The sequence below is a fragment of the Colossoma macropomum genome, unplaced genomic scaffold (genome assembly GCF_904425465.1).
Source record: "Colossoma macropomum unplaced genomic scaffold, Colossoma_macropomum, whole genome shotgun sequence".
NCBI lineage: Eukaryota > Metazoa > Chordata > Actinopteri > Characiformes > Serrasalmidae > Colossoma > Colossoma macropomum.
Genome location: NW_023495902.1, coordinates 347,061 through 369,631, shown reverse-complemented (window position 1 = coordinate 369,631; position 22,571 = coordinate 347,061). Strand labels below are relative to the sequence as shown.

General features: G+C 37.4%; 1 protein-coding gene and 1 long non-coding RNA gene across 2 annotated transcripts in view; both read right to left on the bottom strand.

Moving 5' to 3' along the window:
- LOC118803447 (zinc finger protein 850-like) overlaps positions 1-22,571 on the bottom strand; it is a 50,937-nt gene that overhangs the window by 2,442 nt on the left and 25,924 nt on the right. The gene's annotated exons all lie outside the window — the stretch shown is intronic.
- Positions 7,722-10,979, bottom strand: LOC118803465. Its single transcript, XR_005006861.1, has 7 exons — positions 10,816-10,979; positions 10,442-10,541; positions 9,729-9,816; positions 9,359-9,517; positions 9,045-9,256; positions 8,631-8,801; positions 7,722-8,496 (listed from the first exon to the last, which is right to left on the bottom strand). It is a non-coding gene; the product is annotated as an uncharacterized LOC118803465 (long non-coding RNA).

The window sequence follows — 22,571 nt, the reverse complement described above, 5'->3', positions numbered from 1 at the left end:
TATTCCAAAATGCACAGAAACTAGTTGGATAGTGTGATAAGCCCTGTCTTTTTTTAATATGTTAAGACTTTAAAAGATGCGTAGTGTTCCCAAGGCTTCAAAACATGGATTCACCTAAACAGCTGACTGAGGATCTGAAACTATAGATTACTGACTCTTGGAAAGCAAAAGAAAAATATTACATTTATCTAAATTCCACCTGCTTATAAACTTTCTTTTTCTGAAATGGCATTAAGAAATCAAAGTTAAGGACAACTATCGAAGTCAAGGCTGGCCAGGTATACAAAGCAAAACCCCCACCTTACTGCCCAAGACCTGCTGGAAGATTTGGCTGGCCTGGGAATGGTGATGAAATGACCTACTGTGCAGTGTTGTTGCAAAAACATCATCTACATGAAAAGATTATCAGAAGGTAACCTCAACTGTGATATCATCACAAATGTCAACATGTGACTTTTGCAAACAGCTCTTATGTAAACCAGAAGCATATTGTGAATCTTTGTGAATTTTGTGAAGTGCTGCAGTCTAATGAAACAAAAACTGAACGCTTTGGCTACAATCACCATTGACTGAGAAAGTGCTCAAACCTAGGCATTATAAAAATTAATGTTTTAATATTAAAAGAGTATTTGAACAATCTGGTAGACCAGTGACAGAAGTTGTTAGGTGTAGTACCAATAATACTGCCACTAAACTGTATCTAATAAATAAAATATCTAACCTAAAACTACGTTAAATGCTCGTTCAGTTAAGGAGCTTTAATGCAGCCTGGACCAAAGGAAGCAGAATTAGGATTAAATAGTATTTAGTGGTATAAAAATAAAATATTTTTAAGTTTAGTTAAGAGGCTCTTCAGGACTAGAGTTAAAAAAAAAAACAAAAAAAACAAAAAAAAACATTAATATATGGTACAAAAAAGGGCCAGGTGGCTTCACTCCAACAACCAAAGAGGTCAACCCAGCTAAACTATTGTACTGAAAGAACGGCACTCATTACTCGACTTGAAATGCCTACAAAAAGAATCTTGTACATTCCATGGGTGACAAACTACTTTAACGAGAAACGTGTGTGGTAGTGAAGATATTTTATTTGTTAGTTTAATAGACAACAAAATTGCTATTTTATCAACAAAGTCAAATTACACTAATTACAGATGCTCTCCATCTGATTCTGTGCCCCTCTTAAACTGGTCTGGTCACAACTGGCATCGTTTTGTGGCAGCTTGTAGTGCTTCATGAGAGATCTGTGTTAATGCTTATGAAAGTACGCTTAGGAAAGCGCATGGATACTCAATTAACCGCTTGGATTAATTTATTTCAATACTGACATCTCTATTAATGTATTTGTTATGTTTCACCACAAAGACAGTGAAATACACAGAATAAAAGTCACTACACACTGAATTTGATGCTAATATGCAGCACAAAAATACTAAATATTTGGAACTGTAACATTTCTTCTCAAATGGACCAATGTTGGCACTAGGCAAATTACTTTCCTTTTTGAAAAAGTGAAAGTAGCATGGAGAACTCCATGGCTTCATTTAGTAAGTCTGTATATACACTTAGCCTCTCTGAAACACCTAAACATGAGCAAATTGCTAACAAGTGTTGTTAAGAGAAGAGTCTGGCTACTGGAAATATTGAAACACTTCCAGTTGTAGAGCTTGTGATGAATCACAGCAGCAACATCTCTCTCCCATTCAGTCACTCCTATTCACTCTCTCAAACCCTTGAAGCTCACACACAACAGAAATTATGTATCCACAACCATCCACTAACACACCTCCTTCAAGCTCACAGCAGAACAGACTGTCTGACCAACCCTTCATTATATGAAGGGAGAATTCTATCTAGCAGCTAAAGCAGCGTTGGCTCAGTTATTACAAACACCCTGTCTAAGCTCAGGTTTTCTGTTTCTGCCGAGTGTCCACGGAAAGAGTTCTAGTTTGCATTAGATGCTGTTCCAAAGTCCAAACTTTACTTCTTGAAATCTTTTGTTATAGTTTTCATATGAACTTCTGCTGTCAGTTACTGTGGAACTGTGAGCTTCTGTGTAACTTGCTTGAAATTCCTTGTATGTACAAACATATTTGGCCAATAAAGCCAAATATTTTATTCTAATTAATCTGTTGCCTGAGGTGTTGATTTGGAATAATTACAGAGACATCAAAACTGACATGAATATCAAAGTCAAAATATCAGTATTGATGCAACACACACACACACACACACACACTACTTTATGCACTTACCCATTGGCAAAACTTTATCCAATTCTGTGATGAAAATCATTCACTAATCTGAAAATCTCAGTCTCTGAACATATGTCTGTGGAAAATATAAATCGTAAATCACTTGCAAGTTCATTATTACATTTTCAATTAGTTTGACACTTTTTAGCTAACACTGTACTGACACGAAACAACAAGCTGCACTATAAAACTATCACAAATAAACCCTCTATTCTGAGAGTTTGGCGTACACAGGCTTTTTGGAAATCATTTTAATCCATCCAAACAAATTAAAGCAAAGGGGAGTGCTTATGCTACTGACACACCTGCGCTCATATGACTAGCTTTTATTTCTTAAGAGTTTATACAATCTAAAGGCTCGATTAGATTAGAGATATGAGATGGAGGTGTGCTTCAGGCGTTAAAAAAAAGGTTCTACTGAAGAACTTTTTTTTTATTTTCACCCAACCATTGGCATAGCATATAATTAGGACTCTGCAGAGGGCATTTGTAACACAAAGTATTCTAAAAATAAAGAACCTTGACATAAGAATCTAGAATTAAATCAAACTTGACACTTTGTGTATAATTAAACCCCTACTGTACATGATGTAAATACTGACATTTTAAAATTAAGACATGAGGTGCATGTTCCTGGCAAACAAGGCTTTGCGGGACCAGTGTGGGGCCACTGTGGGCTAAAAGTCAGTATGAAACTGGGGGCACACGCAGGGCTTGATGTCCCGAGTGGGGCCCTAACATAGGCCCCTGCTTTCACATCAGATTGGAGCCCACGTTAATACAGGTAGCCACTGTAAGTCTATAATGAGCTGCTGTGACTCATGTTCTCCCCTTGCTCCAGCAACTGAGACATTTCAGTGACCTTTTGGCTTTCCATAGTTCCAGTGTTGCTTGGCATCGAGTTTTGTTCAGTGAATGCACGCTCAAGGGCTTGACTTGTGAAGGGAAGCACTAATTTGAAGGGGACCCCAATCGGATGCAACCCCAGCATACTGTCAGCGTTCAGTCCACAATTTGTTTCCAGTCATAAATGCACTCGTCTGAGTGGAACTGCTGCACCACTTAAGGTGGAATGGACAATCAGGCAAGCTAGCGAATTAGATGCAAGATGTCAGCCTTGTTTTCACACCTATGATAGCATGAAATCCAACTGTATTCTATAAACAGTGCATGCTGTCTCATGATCCCATATCAAAAAAAAGAGCATTATTACAAAACCAAGGCGGCACGGTGGCGCTGTGGGTAGCGCTGTCGCCTCACAGCAAGAATGGCCTGGGTTCGATTCCCGGCTGGGCGACCAGGGTCATTTCTGTGTGGAGTTTGCCTGTTCTCCCCGTGTCTGCGTGGGTTTCCTCCGGGTACTCCGGTTTCCTCCCACGGTCCAAAAACATGCAGTCAGGCCAATTGGACATGCTAAATTGCCCCTAGGTGTGAGTGTGTGTGTGATTGTGTATGTCTGTCTGTCTGCCCTGTGATGGACTGGCGACCTGTCCAGGGTGTATCCTGCCTTCCGCCCAATGACAGCTGGGATAGGCTCCAGCACCCCACCGCGACCCAGAAGGATAAGCGGTTTAGATGATGTATGTATGTATGTATTACAAAACCAAATGCTCCACTACATGATTACAGTGACAACGCAATATTGTACCAACGCTTTATTAAACCAATGACAATGATATTTAGCTCATCCATCCAAATGTATTATTATTAATATATTATTATATTATTATTATTATTATCCAGAAACAGAAAACTGTGCAGCCTACCTTCATCTTTTCTGTCTGTTTTTTGCAGCCAGCTTGTCAAAGTGGCAACATTACAGTAAATATAAAAACTCTCTCGATGTCAAAACATCTCAATAATCCCAAAGATAGGTGACTTGATTATCATTAACCAAAGTCAGATTTGAAAAGTATTCAGATGAAGTCAAAACGTGTGTAACCCACAGAACTGAATTCTTCCATTGTCAGTTAGTTAGTTAACTAGCTACCAAACATCTCAAACATCCCAACACCTCAAAAGGCTAGCCACAGAATGATTTAAACTCACCCTCCAGTCTTCCCTTTAGCTTGTAAAAGTTTTCTCCAGTTGCCCTTCGTCTCGTAAAAACACTCAGACAACACTCTTTTATAATAGTAATAGTTTAATTCAGCTCATTCAGTATTTAATGGTTCACACTTGCCTTTTTTCTCTCAGTCTCTCTTTCCACAGGTTAGTGGTCAGCTCGCTGTGCAGCTACAGCCCTCATTATTTATTTATTTATTTAAGTCTCGCGAGAGGTTTTTAAAGTGACAGGCACCACTTAAAGGCTAATTGCTACCATATGATGACGTTATCAACTTTAAGGCTTTACATTTTCTCAAATATTATTAATACCATTACATACTATTAACATTTATATATGAAACATAAAGATGATTATACTAAATAATAATGAACTAAAAATTACAATGTATTTTTTCATGCCCCCCGTAATCATTAGGCCTTCTCTGAAGGTGTAGAAAGCCTGGCTGGTTCCCTACTGCCTTACATATTAATAAATACCATTTTCTAAGTTTATATTTTTACAATCCGTTAACATCCTTAACGTCCATTAGTCACTTTTTATTACATTTTCCTTCTTATTCACAAACTAATCAAGCACCATTAAACACAAAACAAGATACTCTTTAATGCCACTGGTTCTCAGAGACCATTAAACTGTTGTCTGGATAAAGTTTGTATCACAACATAATATCAATGCAAACTTAGAATTATTTTAGACCCATTTTGAAACAAAACGCTGCCTTTAATATGCTGCTTAATATGCTTAATATGTCATTATAAGCTTTAAACTGTTCAACAATACAATATATTTATGCTTATGGAGAATTTCTTCCAAACGATTAATTAAAAAACAAATTTTTCAATTATTTGGTCTGTTGGTTCTGTATGTTGCTTGAGCAATGACGCCTCACCAGCAGGGGGCGGTGAAGCATCATGGTCTCCCAATAGCAACACAACCCAAACAGAAAACACTTAACTTACAGCATTAACGCGCTGAATACGTGTTAACTCGGGATTCCCACGTGTTCTGATCCCAAACTGCCCTACGAGCGAGGTCCTCCCACCACAGTGACCACAGTCCTGAAACAGCTCTGTCTGAGTGAAGCTGCTTCTGTGTGTCTGATCTGTTTTAAAGCCATCAGATCTCATTTCCAGAACTCAGATGTGTCTCCAGCTGTTTGTCTCAGAGTGAATGAAGAACAGTGAGTGTTAAAGTGTCAGACAGATTCCTACCTTGTTTTCTTTTCCTACAACAACACTGTCTGAGCTGCTGACCACAACACAGTCTTCCGCTTCTCCACTTTAGTGCAGTTGGAGAAAGTCAGTTACAGAATTAGCGCCACCATCTGGCCTGGAGCGGCTTCACAAGCGTCTGTGTAGAAGAGTCTGTTCACTCGGCGGGCAGGTTTTTCCTGCCATATAGACGAGATTCCTCTCTCTAAATGAGGAGACCAAGCTACTCCAAACTGAAGGTCAAAATTTGGTCACCTAGTGCACCTAGTGTGAAATTTAGCTGCCAACCTTCACATGCGCTGATGTGTAGTGAAACAGGATTTTTTTAAAAAAAATCACCAACATAACAAAACACAGATTAAGCATTTCACTTTTTCTGTCTACTGTGTGTACAGTTGCATGAAAAAGTTTCTAAACTCTTGGAACCACTTGGACTTCTGCTTAAACAGCTCCTAAAATATTAAATACTTGTCACTGGTGTTAGAGATTTGTTATGAGATGGTGTTCTTTTTGAGGAAACTTTGTCTGTATTAAGAGTATCTTACTTGAAATGTTAGAATGATGCGTTTTGCACTGGTTTTTATCTCAGTAATTCAATTTCCATGCTTCTTGTACAACATTTTATGGTATATGGAGGTACATTAAAATATGATATATATTTATCTGTATTTTATTATTTTCTTAGTGCATTTGTATAAAAGAGCTTTGGTAACATGATTATTCACCTTAGATTTCTTCTTCTTCCATGCTGCTGACTTCACTATACATGCCTCAGGTAAGGTGTTTATTGGAGCAGAGCCCACACCTGCCTACCTATGCAATCTCAAAAATAGTGCTAAAGAGAGATATACAGTCCCTCCAGAGTGTGAGTACCTGGTGTGGAGGGCAGAAGATAACCCAAAACCAGGTCCCTGCAGTTGTGGAGCCTGTTAGCCTGGCCGATGGAGTCTCCTCTGGAAGCATTATGATTAAGATGGAGCACCGCTTTCCAGTATGGCTGAGTAATGTGTCTGCTTCTAGCAAACCATGTGGAGAACATGTTTGGGGTGGTTAGTGGAGGCCTACCCTGATGTGGCTCAGAGTAAGAAAGAAAGTCTAGTTACTGCTAGAAATGTATGACAAACATTCATAATTTGTTATGTCATATACCATGAAAACCTAAAAACAAACAACCACACCTAATTGAAAAAAATGTTTACAAAATTTAACAGGAAAAATATTTTTCAGGTTTACAGGAACTTAAATATTATTTAAAAAAAGTTGAGAAATATAATTTCAATAGGTTAATAATGGCAAAGATAGTGGCTCTCAAGCACATCCTTCTGACATCAGCAAACGTCGCTCTGGGAAGTTCATAGAGAAGTTGTTGTCTGGCCTGTATGCAACTTTACGCAGCATAGAACAGACATGTGTAGGCTACACTGAGGAGAGGTCCCCAGTACGTCACTCAGATAGCTGTCTTGTAGATGTCTTGCAGTCCATCACACTCCTGTGAATCCTTTAAAAAGCTGTGGGTAGAACTGAACCACAGCAAAACTTCACTGTTGCAGTCTTCAGCATCAGATCTCCTTCATTATACACACTAAGAAAATTAAGTACAGATTTGTACTTAAGTGAGTACAAAGGCTTGTCGCTGGGGCTGTACCCTGTTGAGGTACAATACTGTACCTTTCAGTGCAGGTCCTTTTTTGTACCCATGGTTTTTGTACCAGTTAGGGTACAATTACATACCCCAAGAGGCAAAAATGTTCCTTTGAACTATGGTACAACTGTGTACCCTTTCCCAAAGGTACCAACATGTGCTTTTAGAGGTACCACCCCAGCGACAAGCCATTTTGGACCCTATAGTGACAAAAGTGTACCAGAAATATCCACACAAAATATTCATAATGTCTTTGTACACTGTTTATTTAGTAGTAAACAGACAAATTTAGCATTAATTCAAAGAGCATTACAAAGAGGAATACAATAACTGTTTATGAAGGTGAGGTCAAATAGTAAAAAAACTGGCCCACCACCAATGCAATTTTCAATAACTTCAGAGCATTAACAGTGTACAAACACGATAAATCCAAAGTAAAAAAGGTCAAATGTCAATATTTTGAAAAGCGTATTTCATGGCAGAATTTACGAATGTGTACAAAAAATAAAAACAAAAGATACTCCAGAGAAGATCAGCCTTAAAACACACACACACACACACACACACACACACAACACTCAGAATACAAAATTGACATTCTTAAAAACACTTCAAACTCCAAACATGCCCCACTCCATCGTAATGCTAAAACTAACATTTTCAAGGAACAGCTTCACAACAAAATGTGGCATCAACAAAATACAAAACGTCCAATGTCGATATCATGGCAATTATAAAAAGACAGAGTTTCATGCATGAACATGACAGAATTTATGAGCATGTACTCCAACCTTGAAAATAAAGGTCAACCTCTTCTTCCGTAACCTCCTCATTGCTCTCAGGGGAGGGAAAAATATTGTGCTTGTGTTTTCTGTACACATGCCTTTGGTAAGAATGATACTTGGAAAAAGTAAACCAGCAGTCATTTATACCACAAGTTATGCTGAAGTGAAGTTCATGTGCATGTACAAGTCTGATGTGTTGTATGAGCTTCACAAGAGTAAATGTTCTAAGTGGGCAATTTGTGCACTGGTGCAGTGGAGGCATGACTGGTTTAGAAGAGAAGGTTGATCACCCCGTCATGGAGAATATTCTGTCTACTTGAGTCAGTGAGTGTGTGTTGGTGGGCATGAGTTAAAATGCATGACAATAAAACAGATCTGGCATGGTACACTAAAAAACATATTCCTGACTTTCTGTTAAGGGGGGGCCCTATCAGTTTGTGTGGCACCAGTTCTTACCTCTCCAAGAGTAATGAGGTGGTCAGCGTTGTCCCTGAAGATGGATGGTAAAAGAACAAGTCCGCCCCTGAAGTCAATGCCTACATCATCATGAAGACAAGGGGGTGGGGGGGGGTGCTTTCATAACAATCCTGTACTTACTTAAACAATTTACATTCCAAAGCACAGAGGCAACACTGATGCAATAATAATATATCTGGGTCAAAATCACAACCTGGAAGGTCCTCAGCCAGGGCTTCCTTTATCGCCTCCAGATACAGTTTTTCAATGGCGATGTCCCCTTGACGACTTTCAACAAATTAGGCAGTACAGCTGTAAATCCCTCGCTGAAGCGCCGATACATGTTCACCGTCAAAGGATGGATGGCATCAACCTCATCATACAACTAAACGATAACGGCATAAAATAGACAAAACCATATTAGACAGATAGACTATATAGTAAAATGCTAATATATGCCAATCCTTATGATCTGTATTAAGCCATAAATAGGTCATCAGACATATAAAAGATAAATTTATACCTATTTAATGTTGGTCCAACACTTGCCAGCAATAGCTAACATTGGGGCATTTGATGGCTATGTTTAATTTAGCTGTTTCACTTTCCATTATGTTATTCCACCTACCCCTGAGGATGTTCTTAAAAATTGGTATTTCATCAAGATGTTTTCAATAGTCATTCCCTCCGCTATTTCTTGACGTCGCCATGCAAATGTCTTCTTCATGCGGTCCTTTACAATCATCATATCAGGTTGTGCCTTCTTATACTGGTCATACAATACCTTAACGTGAGTCTCAACAGACATAGCATCTCCAGCTCTCCAACAATGCATGATTCCTTTTAAAAAAAAAAAAAGATGCAAGTAATCAGTCACAACCAAAAAATTTGTGCATTACTCAAATCTCTCCCTTGTTAAAACCAATATAAATAGATACTTACTGATAATGGCTTAGTTCGCTTAGCACGCAAAGTTTCAGATCCACCTGTTGACTTCCTTGCTTGGTGAAACTTCTCTTTAAATTTTCGGACCTCTGTGTCATTAATGAGTGGTGCCCATTCTGCCTTGAACTTCCACTTGAGTGATGTATGCCAGGTGTGCTGGTTGATGAACAGCATTAAGTGAAAACATGCATGTTTTCAGTAATCACCAGATCACTAATAAGTTTAAAATATTACACCAATCCAACATTATACCAACTACTATTATCAAGTAGCCGATTACCATTTTCAAAAATAACAAAATACTTCTTTTAAAAAAAATAATAATAAACAAAAAAAACAAAACAAACAAAAAAAAACACTAACTTACATGACCATTCCCCTCAACATCCTTCAGGACAGGGTACTTCAAGATTAAAGCTTAGGCAACCTGAACATACTCTGCATTGGTTGGATACCTGCACAACAACAGCAACAAAATGAATCAAATTTGTCCAGTAATTCTGCCAATCTAGACAAAATCATATGTAAACATTTGGCACTCCTGATAAAAAATAACATGTTTTGTTGATTTTCTAAGTAAAAATAACTATTCAATCTCTACAGAGCTACTCCTGCACAATTTCCTGCAAAATAACTATTCATTTGATGAATTTAACATATTGCGAAAAATACAAAAATTGTGGCCTGTGCAAAAGTAAAGGCATATTTTGTTTTATTTTTTCTTTTATGTCTAACTCATCAAAAAAACAGAAATTTTGCACTGAAATTCACAGTAATACATGAGGTACGTTTGTTCCCTTAGGAAGATGTGAACTTATTTTCACTTAGAAAATCAACAAAGCATGTGATTTGACTCAGGGTGTTCAAACTTCTGCATACCACTGTACATCATTTGGTCAATGGTTATTCTTTAAAATGGCACATCATAATTTTTTAGTGCATTTTCAGTGTTCGACAAGGTATAGAGCAGTATAATTGAAACAAAGTACTTTAGTTTGAACTGAGCAGCCCTAATGCTTACATCATAAAAAAAGCTATGATTTTATAATAGTCCACTGAGCTATATAGAGCAGAACTTACATTGTGTACTGTACCATTATTTCATGCAGCGCTCTAATTTTGTTCCGATCTCTTGGAACCTTTTGACAGTGCTCTTTGGCACCCAGACGGCTCTGGACATCTTTTGGAAAACGTGAAATGGATATGACAGCAGTTAGTCTTTGGAAAACTGGTTCGTGTCTGAAAAATGAAAAGGAAATGCCTGTCTCTATGACTACTATATGACTATATAGGATGAGACTAAAACTCAGATAAGAGGTAAAAACAACCTGAAGCTGGTTTAATCCAATTCAACTCTATTGTTTGATGGATGAGTCAACCAAAAACATAAAGCATAGCAAACAGGTGGTGAATACATTTTGAGAAAAGTAATATCCATTATTAAAAATCCTTACCTTTCACTCTGAGTCAGGTGCTCTACTTCTGGTGTGACTTCTTCCAAATTAAGAGTCACCTCCTTGTTTCGACACACAAAGTCTCTGAATTTTAATTGTTTTTTGAAAGACTTGTCAAAGAGATAGGCAATCATGGCTTCTGTAAGTCCACAGTCCACGGTCTCTCTGTCCACATCATTTGTCTAAAATGAAAAGAAAAAAAAAGGTTCACAGTCTAAAGTAATCTAATACTTTGAAGATGGGAGGTAAACTGAAAAAAGTCAAAGGCTGGATAACTACAACTGGCAGGTAGATTTGCTTTTGTTACTATACAACCCATCTCAAGGCATTCAACAAGAGAACTCACGAGTGCGCCACATCGTCAGCTACATTGATCCGTCATTGGCCGGGAATTATTAGGCTTGCTCTTCGAGTCAACGACACGGACAGCTCAGTGGGCTTATAGCTAGTACAGGTGCAGACAGTTTAGCATGCATTTATCGTTACGTGACGACAGACAGATTTAACCACTTCAGCACTCAGGGACTCAGACATATTTGGTTTGTTAGTTAGCGGTTAAATTATTAGCGTTAACGTATAACTTGTGTGTGAAACAGAATCATAGTTAAATTAAACTGAACGTTTGCATGTTGGTCGGTGCAGGTCGGATCCAAGTAAATGGCTAAGGCGTGTGCAAATACCTTTTTTTTCCACAGCAGAGCCAGGGTCACAACAAACACGAGTAACATTTGCCTGGCGAAAAAGCTTGAATGAGAACGTCCAAAAACACAGAATCCGCTTCCTTAAGCGGTCCATGTTAACTTTTAATTTTAACCAAACTCGCCGGACGTTTCGAATAAGACGCCAACTTCAGCCTCCTGCTAGTTTACGACGCGCAGAGCCAAAACAACTAGCGGTTAGCTAATTACTAACGTATATAAAACTAATACTAACCAATTATAAATTATACTGGTCGTAAAAATGCTCTTTGCCTGTAGTGCCAGGCTCTTTATTAGCCAAGAGCTAGCTTAGGAGGCTAACGATGATAGATTTTTTAGAAAGACTCAGGTAACCTTAGCAAGCCTTGTTTAAAAGAGCTAACACGCCAATGAGACGGTGGCTAAATAATTCCCGGCCAATGACGGATTAATATAGTTAGCTAGCTGACGATGTGACGCACTCGTGAGTTCTCTTGTTGAATGCCTTGAGATGGATTGTATAGCACGCAAAAGCACAAAAAGAGGTAATTTAGTGCTTACTCGGCTTTCTTCCAGACATTTACAAAAAAAAGACACAAATATCGCCATTTGTAACTAAAAATAAAGGACTCGCCTGCTACAGTTGGAGTCATGAGAGCTCCTCAGTGTTAGCCTTCGTTTCACTGAACTCGCCACAGCCACGCTCTTCCCGCTCTTTTAAAAGTCGGTTAGCATCATTAGCTAGCAACTTAGTTAGCGTTAGCTAGCTTGCATTTCACTGCACCTCACCGGCCTACTGCTGAAATAAATGTTGAAAACATAACTGTTAGTTAATACAACTTAGTTTGTTTAAAATATTAGGGGCTAACTTCCTCTACACCTTCACTAAAAAGGTAAGCTTATTAGCTAGACAGCATAACGAAGCTGTTGATTCATTAAATTAGCTAGCGCTCTTAAGTAGTTTAGCTAACGTTACCTATGAAAGTGAGTACGTTAAAGTCACTTACTATGATTACAACGCACTTACCTTTGAATTTCTGAGACTCCTCCGCCGTCATGCGTGACCGTTAAATTTGAAAATGTAAAGGGGAGGAGCTTTTCTCTCTCTCTCTCTCTCATTACAAAAATAGACCCTAAAAGAAGTCTGGCTTTTACAGGCAAAAATAACAAAGTTGTGTGTGTATACATACATACATACATACACACACACACACACACACATACATATATATGTGTGTATATATGTGTGTGTGTGTGTAGAGAGAATGATATGTGATATATTTTAATATATTATATATATAAATTTGTGTGTGTGTGTGTGTGTGTGTGTGTGTATCTTAATACTTAATACTACATTTATATAAAATAGGCATGACATCATAAGCCTTTACTGCCATCTCTTCATAATGATGTGCAAATGAGGTAGCCCATCCCAAATGTACCTTTTGTTGGTGGTTAAATGGTACAAATCTGTACTTTTTACTGTTAGGAAAGACTTTTGTACTTTTCAGAAAATCAGAAGGCACATATCTGACCCTTTGAAGTCCAATATTATACCTTTGAGGGCACATTTGTGAAAAGTGTACCTCAGAGTACAAGACAGTACTTATATCGTACCTCCATTTTTTAGTGTGTAGTCCTCAACAAGAACTGTCTGAATATACAGCACACAGAAAACATCTCAAAGATTGAAAGGGAAGACAGAGTGACACTTTCAGTGCAACAAGCAAACATGTAACACACACTAGGGATGCAATGATTATTCGACTTAGTCGACTAAAATCAACAACCAAATTAGTTGGCAACTAATTTAATAGTGGATTAGGTGTTAACATCATTACACGTATTTTTCGCAGGAAATGTTTTGACATTACCACTTACTGGAGAGTTGACAAAAGTGCAATGGCAAAATTTCAGTTGTGCTACAAACCTTAGCTGACATAGAAACACATCCTCCATGTTGGAGCCTCTGAAGCGGAAACATGTTGGCTCACTGGATTAAGAAGATTCATATTGGTAAGAAAGCTGTGCTAGTGAGCTAGTTAGCTAATGTTAAAGTTAAAATCAGTCCTATTTCATGTTATGAACTGTAACATCTATTTCGAAATGCATGTTCTCTTCAATCGTTAATGGAGTTGGAACCGAGAAGCAAATAACTATTATTCACAACAACCCCGTTTACATTCCAGGTAATGTTTACGGCTTTAAACATTACGTCGTTGTCTTAACATTGAGGCTGCTGGTCCGTTCAGATTCGGCAAACACAGGAGAACATTTGCAAACTCTCATAGTTTCAAGAGGTAGTTCTACATAAATATACAGGGCAGCTGTTCAAAGGGTTACCGTCGAAATGAAAATGTTTAAACAAAATCATTCCGATTTAACTGTTCAAAGATAACACGTTTGCCACAAAAGTTAGCCATTTTCCCCGTTAGAGTGCATCTTCTCTGCAGCAGGGAAGAGTAATTTAGATTGACCTTTTTTATATACTTAATTAAGGGAAAACTTATTTGGTTATATTTTCTGCTACTTTGCACATCCTTGGTTTTAAATTTTGACAGGAAAAAGATATTTGGAGTTTTATGTGTCTTTTGTATTAGCAGGAAAGATCATCACAACAGTGAATTTTTAAATAAGATATTCATCTTTATTGTCCTCATTGTTAGTTAGTAAATGCATAAAACAACCTCACACTAAATTTCAAAGCAGATGGCTACACAAGAGTTATTTGGTAAATTTGTGATTTATAATCAGAATAATCGATTATTCATTTCAATAATCAGCAGATTATTCAACAATCTAATAAGTCTTTTGTTGCAGCCCTAACACACAGGAATCAAAAGAGCAAAAGAGGGACTTTAAGAGCAAAGTCTACTATCAAATTTTTGTCAACTATTTGTCAAAGCATCCATCATAGCATTAGAAACACTATACTAGCTTAGATACACTAAATTAAAATTTTTTTTCAGATTTTTTTCATCTTATTAAAGGACTCTGAATGACAAGTGTATGAAAGGTGCTATATCAATAAACTTGCCTTGCCTTATCATTAGTATTTTTCATAAAATTTTATTTTACACTCACATATTAGAAACAGCATAAAACAACAAAAGGCGGATTTCCCCGTCTAATAAAAGTTACACAGATTTTTGAAATTCTGTTCTAAAGTTACAATTATTACTGTGAATTTCCACCTCTGTTCTTAGTGCACTTGTGTATTGTCAAACCATTTGAATTCCTGAAACTCTTCCCACACTCTGAGCAGTAATACGGCTTCTCTCCTGAGGAACACTTGAAACAGGACATCATTCATTTCTGGAAAAAGAAAAAAATATATATAAACTCAGTTTGCAATGCAACAAAAAATCTAGTTTAGTCTGATCCAAACCATCAATTCTCTACGTACATCAACTGGCAGAAAATGGTTTTGGTAAGTTCTCAGAGTTTATTATGATCATTAGTCCTTAATCCAAGTCATGTATAGACAATTTCAAAGCATAATTAATTTGGTGACCCTTCAAACCTCTTACTCACCTCTTACCCTATGAGTTTTACCCCAGTTTTAGCCACGATTCTCAGCCTGGCTGAGTCTGAGCTGGCTGGCTCTATTCTGCAGATTTTTGGCTCAGGTCAAGAGTCAAGTGGAGAGAGAAATGTGTAGTGTGCGAGGGGTGCAGACTTAAGGTGAGTGAGCAGCTATGTTTAAACACAGCTAAAGTCAAGTATTTGTACATCATATCATATAGCCGCCACTACACTGTATCTAATAAATAAAACATCCAACCTAAAACTTTGTACTGATGGTTCTTTCAGTTAAGGGACTTCAATGCAGCCAGGACCAAAGCAAGCAGAATTAGGATTTAATGGTATTTAATGGTATTTAATGGTATAAAAATAAATTGGAAATCATTTGAATCCATCCACTCAGATTAAAGTTAAGGGGTGGGGGCTTACGCTACTGACACACCTACACTTAAATGACTGGGTTTTAATTCTAGGCAGCTTATACATTCTATAGGTTGTGTTGGGGGGGGTGGTATTTTATTAGTGGTCAGTGTGGCAGGTGTTGAAAAAGGTTCGACTGAAGAACTTTCATACAACTAAGCAGTGTAGTATATAATTAGAATTCTGCAGAATCAAGACAAACACATAAAAGTATTCCAAAATAAAATGAATGTTGAATTCAGAATCTGAAATTGAATCAAACCTGACAGTGTGTGTATAATTAAACCCTAAGTGCACATGATGTAAACACTGATATATTAAAATTAACACAAGGCACATGTTCCCTGCAAACATGGCCATGTGGGCTAAAAGTCAGTCGTGAAACTGGCGGCACACAGAGGGCTCCTTGTTAAGGCCCCTATGGTGACCAGCATGGGGCCCACATATGGCCCTCCTTTCACAACAGATTGGGGCCCACTTTAATACAGGTAGCCCACTTTTAGTCTTCATTTACAGATGACTGGGGCCACATTTTAGTCAGGTTTTTCCAATTAATTTCAGACAGAATTTTTTCCAATTAATTTCAGACAGAGACAGGGGATTTTCTACCATGGCTCAATCGCTCCCAGTAAACTCCAGAATCCAGGACTCTCTCCAACAAAGTAAGTACTAAAAGCTGTTGAGTTACTTGTTTGGCTCATTAAGAATCGGCTCTTGGTGGCTGTTTGAATCCTGTGTGGATAACTAGTTGCTGTGACTCACATTTTCTCCTCGCTCCAGTAACTGAGATAGTTTGCTTTGACCCTTTGGCTTTCCGCAGTTCCAGTGTTGCTTGCCTTTGATATTTTTCAGTGAACGTGCGCTCAAGTGCTTGATTTGTGAAGGGGAATATAAATTTGAAGGGGATCTGAACTGGATGCAACCCAGACCTACTGTCAGCGTTCAGTCCACAACTTGTTTCCCAACACCAAAGTGTTCCCAAACAGGTGATGAGTGTGAATTTACATGGCTTTTTCCAGCTAAAGCTCATTTTCTCTGCTTGCCATTTCAAACATCTTGTCTAATCAGCCATCCAAAGTAGAACAATGAAGTTAACTCCATATACAAATTTTCCTCAGGTGTCTGAGTGGAACTGCTGCACAATTTAAGCTGGAACAAACAATCAGGCAAGGTAGCAAAAACGATGCAGGATGTCAGCCTTGTCCACGATAGGCTGAAAAAACTGGTTTGATTAGTTCATGGTTAAAATTTCTTGATGCATAATAGGTTGTGTTAAACAGAGATATAGAAACTATTCTTGTTGTCACACCTGTTATAGCATGAACTAACTGTATTCTGTAAAGTGTGTACTGTCTCACAACCCTGTATTGAGAAAAAAAAACAAGCACATCATTACAAAACACAATTTGGCACTCTGGCACAATAATAATTTTATTGTGATTATCCTGTTTTTATTAAACCAATGACAATGGTTTTAGCTCACCCATAATGTATTATTATTATTATTAATATCCAGAAACTGAAAACTATGCAGCCTACCTTCTTTTTTGTCTGCTTTCTGCAGCCACCTTTTTTATATATATATATATATACATATATATATATATATATATATATATATATAATTTGTGTATATATATATGTATAAGATATATAAGCAATTACATTAAATAATAATTGACTACAAATACCAATGTATTTTTTCAGTCTCCAGAAATCATTAGGTGTAGAAATCCCGAATGGTTCCCCAATGCCTTACATTTTAATAAGGACCATTTTCTAAACATCCGTTAAGTCACTAACATATCATTATTTTAGACCCATTTTGAAACATAAAATTCTGCTTTTAATATGCTAATGCATTTATATATGGAATTATGAACTTTAAATTGTTCAACATTACAATGTATTTATGCATATGAAGAAACAATGAATTATGAACTAATTTTTCAATTATTTGGTCTGTTGGTTCTGTATGTTGTTGAGCAATGACACCTCACCAGCAGGTGGCAGTAAAGCATTATGGTCTCCCAACAGCAACACAACCCTAACAGAAAACACAAACTTAAAGCATTAACGCGCTGAATACGTGTTAACTCGGGATTCCCACGTGTTCTGATCTCAAAGTCCTGCCCTACCAGCGAGGTCCTCCCACCACAGTGACCACAGTCCTGAAACAGCTCTGTCTGAGTGAAGCTGCTTCTGTGTGTCTGATCTGTTTTAAAGCCATCAGATCTCATTTCCAGAACTCAGATGTGTCTCCAGCTGTTTGACTCAAAATGAATGAAGAACAGTGAGTGTTAAAGTGTCGGACAGATTCCTACCTTCAGCAGTTCAGCTCTGGTTTCTGGTCATCCAACAACACTGTCCGAGCTCCTGACCACAACATAACCTTCTGCTTCTCCACTTCAGTGCAGTTGGAGAAAATGAGTAACAGAATTAGCGCCACCACCTGGCCTGAAGAAGCTTCACCAAAGTCAGCATAGGAGAGTCTGTTCACTCGGTAGCCAGATAGACCAGGCTCCTCTCTCTAAATGAGGAGAGACAAACTACTCCAAACTGACGGTCAAATGATTATTTCATTACATTGGATTTGGCCGTTGAAACAACGTTGAAATCACGTATCTGACTGCCGTTTAAACTACGCTTTATTAACGCATTATCTGTCAATGTGAAGAACCTTTTCCTCATGCAAAAAAACTTCCTGTAGTTAACTAACAATTTTGATTCCAATGTAAACATAAAACAAACTTTGTTAAATGGAAACTTCATTGAAAACGTGTAGTTATTATTAATTTCATTTGTGGAACATGAAACTGGACCATGAACTTCGTTAGGACTAAGACAAAGATCCTATGCATCAATTCAGAAAGAATTTTCAAACCTTTGAACCATAAGCTGTGTCAGTATTGTACATGATTTTCAATGTTTTAATGTAAAGGAAATCAAGGTGATTATTTAACAAGACAAAATCTTGCATTTTAGTTTCTGAGAAGTCAAACAAGAAAAGAGTTAAAAGCTCTGCAGGGGGCATGCTTGAGGTGATCGGCCACAGCAGAATCCATCTCATGAGCTGTGGCTTTGTTGTTCCACTTCAGAACTGCAGCTAACATAAAACACAAACAAGACTGTTACAATTAATGCACACACAAAGCACTAAAATCTCCTGGCAAAAACAGACAGATCTGTGGAAGGTGAAAGCCATTCTAACATCATACTTATTACTTATTTAGTCTTACTTATCAATTAATAGTCACAATGCCACAAGGCCTTTGACAGCTTTTAATTCACATATATTTAAACCTTTCAAATCTGAAATATGTTTCCATATAATATACATAATATTTTCCTGTCTGCAATGTAGCCAATAAGGAGGCAACTGATAATTACAAATCTATTTTTTAGTTATTTTTAAATGTTTATTTCAGTGGGCTTCTAAACAACTGCGAAGTAGTGATGTTGTGATATGTTCTTTTAAATGCAAAGGGCTTGAGCTTGTCTCTAATTTTATATACTGTCTCTAATTTTATATATTCTCCTAAGACCCATGAGATTTCTAAACTCTGTACTAGACTGCTGGGAACTGAAAAGCCTCTCTCTTATTTTGGTCAGTGTTTATTTGTTAAAAGAACAAAGCACAGTCCAAAGAACGAACTGGGTAGTAAATAGAACAGAATGCAGCTATAAAGCTCAGTATTATTATTTGACTTTTTTATATGCCTTACAAATTCCAATATCAAATTTGACTGAAATGACTACAATTAATGATTCTGCTTCTTTAGTTTAGTATTGGTGTTATGTGTAACATTGCTCAAACACTAGAAGACAATATTAACCCAGATGTTTTTCCATAAATACATCCCTAAAACTTCTCTCAACCCTCTCAAACCTCATCTAGGTCTCCATTAGAGTCAGCAGACTTGTCAGTGTAGTGTAGGACACAGAAAGACTTACTTTGAACTGCAGAAATGAACAAAACCTCACCACTACGGCCATTTTAGGCAACACAAAGGCTGCACAGGACTGATGTTGGATCAGTAATTATGACTGTCATTTCCATAAAAAACTATTCTAGCTCAGCAATCTTACTCCTGAGACAGAGAGGTCACCCATGGCACTTACTTAATATGTCATATTGTGTTGCACACCACACTGAGAAGTCTGCGCCACCTTAATGAAGACACGAAATGATTTAGGTGAATATTGACTTCTAGTGTTTGTTAGAAATGTTAGCTTCACAGCTCCATTGCTAAACTAAAGACACAAACTTTGGACACCAATTATGTCTTGGCCAAAAGATTACATTGGGGGTAAGCAGAAAACTGTTTAAATTTTATATTTTGCAGAACCATTCCTTTAAACAGGTTCTTAATCATAAAATGAGTGTGGCAACTGATAACCAAGAAACCGGTACATAAATTGTTAACACATTACGTTCTATTCTGTTTGTGATAATACTTACTTTTTTAACTTGTGTGCATTATTTGACCACAGCCAGTATGTTGTTGTGGCACACAGACAAATCCAGTCAGCTTCTGAAACAAATATTTGTTTGCAAAAGACGACAGTCAGCAACAGTTAATTCAGTAACTGATCTCTGATAGGACATTTCATTGTCTAATAAAACCTCACTAATGATTTCAACGTGTGTAGCCAAAGCTAATGAACGAAGCATCAGAATGACTGCCACATTTCCACTCTCCAACATCTAGAAACACAGCTGTAGCTTCTGCAGCTGTTTAAAAAATATGCTAGCTAGCTAGCTAGCGTTAGCTACTCAAATTACCTAGCTGCATAAGCTAACTACTTTCAAATAGTGATAATCATTAATTGTGGTAGTTCGTTTCAAAGTAAAAATAAGCTCCTGGCAGTTTTAAAATGAGCCTCGAGCTATTCATGTATGTGACTACAAGCTTAGATAAATATAGCTAATGTAGCTCAATATAGCTAACGGCTAACGTTTACAAATGAGCCCGCGCAAAAATCCAAGATGAACGCCGACGCAGACGCTATATGGAGCGCTACATTCACAATATACAGCTGCTATTCACGTTAGCGTTTTACTATAATGATTATGTGGTGTTTCTAAGAAGTTATTAGCAAATACTTATACAGGGCAACAACAGAAACAGCTAATGTCAGAAAACGCGTGTTGTCGTGATGAATCAATAGCGTTAGCTAGCGATCTTAGCTTTTATCAGGACCTTCACCATCAATCACACTGAATTAAGGGAAATAAAATGACCGCTACCTTCGTTAATAAGGTTTTAATTCGCTATATTCAGCCAATACAGACAAATCTTTAAATCTGCGTTAATGACGTGCCCAACCGACCGCTATGTTTCCCGTAGTTAGCACGACTGTTCAGCACTAGCTGACCTTAGCAGGACGGCTTCAGCAGCTGTATCAAATACTAGTTAACTAGCTAGCTAGCTGGCTAACATGTACCCTCTATTCAAAAACAAACGATAATACTAGCTAATATTTAAAAAAAAATCTTTGTAAGCTTAGTGACTCGTATATGGCAAAAGGTCCACCTAAAACGGCCAGCTAACGTTTACTCACCTGGACCAATGTGGACAGTAGCGCTGTGTGCTGCGGGCGGCTCGCTGAGAACTTTCTCAGACGAGGACCTTCCATAGGGGCAGTGATCGGTGTCCGTTCAGATGGATATCGCGGCTTCTCAAACCCGCTTGATACATCCAACAAACCCACAGCGCTTAAATGACAGGACTGCCTTGCTGACAGTGGAAATGCAGTTGCAAACAGGATTGCAAATATTCATTTTGGCAGAGCTGAAGGGCCATGATGACGAAATACAATAAAATGGGCGTTTTTTATGTCAGAGTCAGACCGTATTAAGATAATGAAAATGAATGGTCAAAAACGCTGCTTTTCTATATTAACCGTTTCCAGCTATTATACAATACAATAAATAAAAACGCAAATAAGTTTGCATTCAAATTCGAATTGTGTCTTAAATAATGCGATATGCAATTACAAACACCATTTAGCACTTGCATTTAAATTTGAAAAAAGTCCAGGAAATATAGAAAAGCTGATGGCACCATGTTAAATAATGACAACCACACTCCATGTGACGTCATATGGCATGTTCTTTACACCATAAAGACAAGTGAAATATTATCAAGCTTCAGCAATCAACATCTAACATAACAGTAAGCCAATCTATATTTAACATTTGGTATCTTTGAGAAAAGAAACATAACATAATATCTCTGGACTGGAATACAGCTTTCTTTTTGTTGTTTCTTCTTCTTCTTACTATTACTATTATTATTACTATTATTATTATTATTAGTAGTAGTAGTAGAAGTAGTAGTTGTTGTTGTTGTACTAGTAGCAGTAGGCTAAAAGCAGTGGTACTGGTATTGTTATTATCATGATCGTTATCATTATTTTTGGGTTATAGTGAAACGTCCATTGACGTTATTAACAGGTCACCAATGGACTGACTTTTTGAAATGGATTTTGGACGTCTATTGACATTCATAACATGTCCCCGACTGACCGACTATTTTTAAACACATTTTGGACGTCCACAGACGTTCTTTGTTTACTGGGACAGCCATGTTAAATTTAAATTTTGAATAAATACATTTATGACTAAATGAATGCCTAATTACAAGGTGACACCAGTAACAAATTCACAAAAAACTTTCCATTTTACATTAAAATACATTTGGAATGAAGCTCTCCACTTTGCTTATATGATAATAGGAGATACTAATGGACATATTAAGGTTGTTTGGTTTTGGCATTAAAAAATTATTTCTAAAAATATATTCACCTAAATTCCCACTCCCAATAGAGAATGACCCTTATACAGATAGCTAAGCTAAAATATGTTAGCTGTACACATCCTGTCAGGTTATTAAACAAGCTAACTGCCTGAATTTAACAACAGAAAAGATTTCTAGTGACCAACAAACACAAATTTGTTAAATATGTTTTACAAACTAAGCAGTCAGTTTGTATTGAGCTCTCTGAGCTCTACTAGCCCAGTCTCTGGTGTCTGTGTCCAGCTCAGCTGTCGGTTTCATTTACAATATGTAAACACTTTCTTTGAAAGAAAGTGAAGGGATGGAACTCTTGGCCTTAGGTCAGTATTGT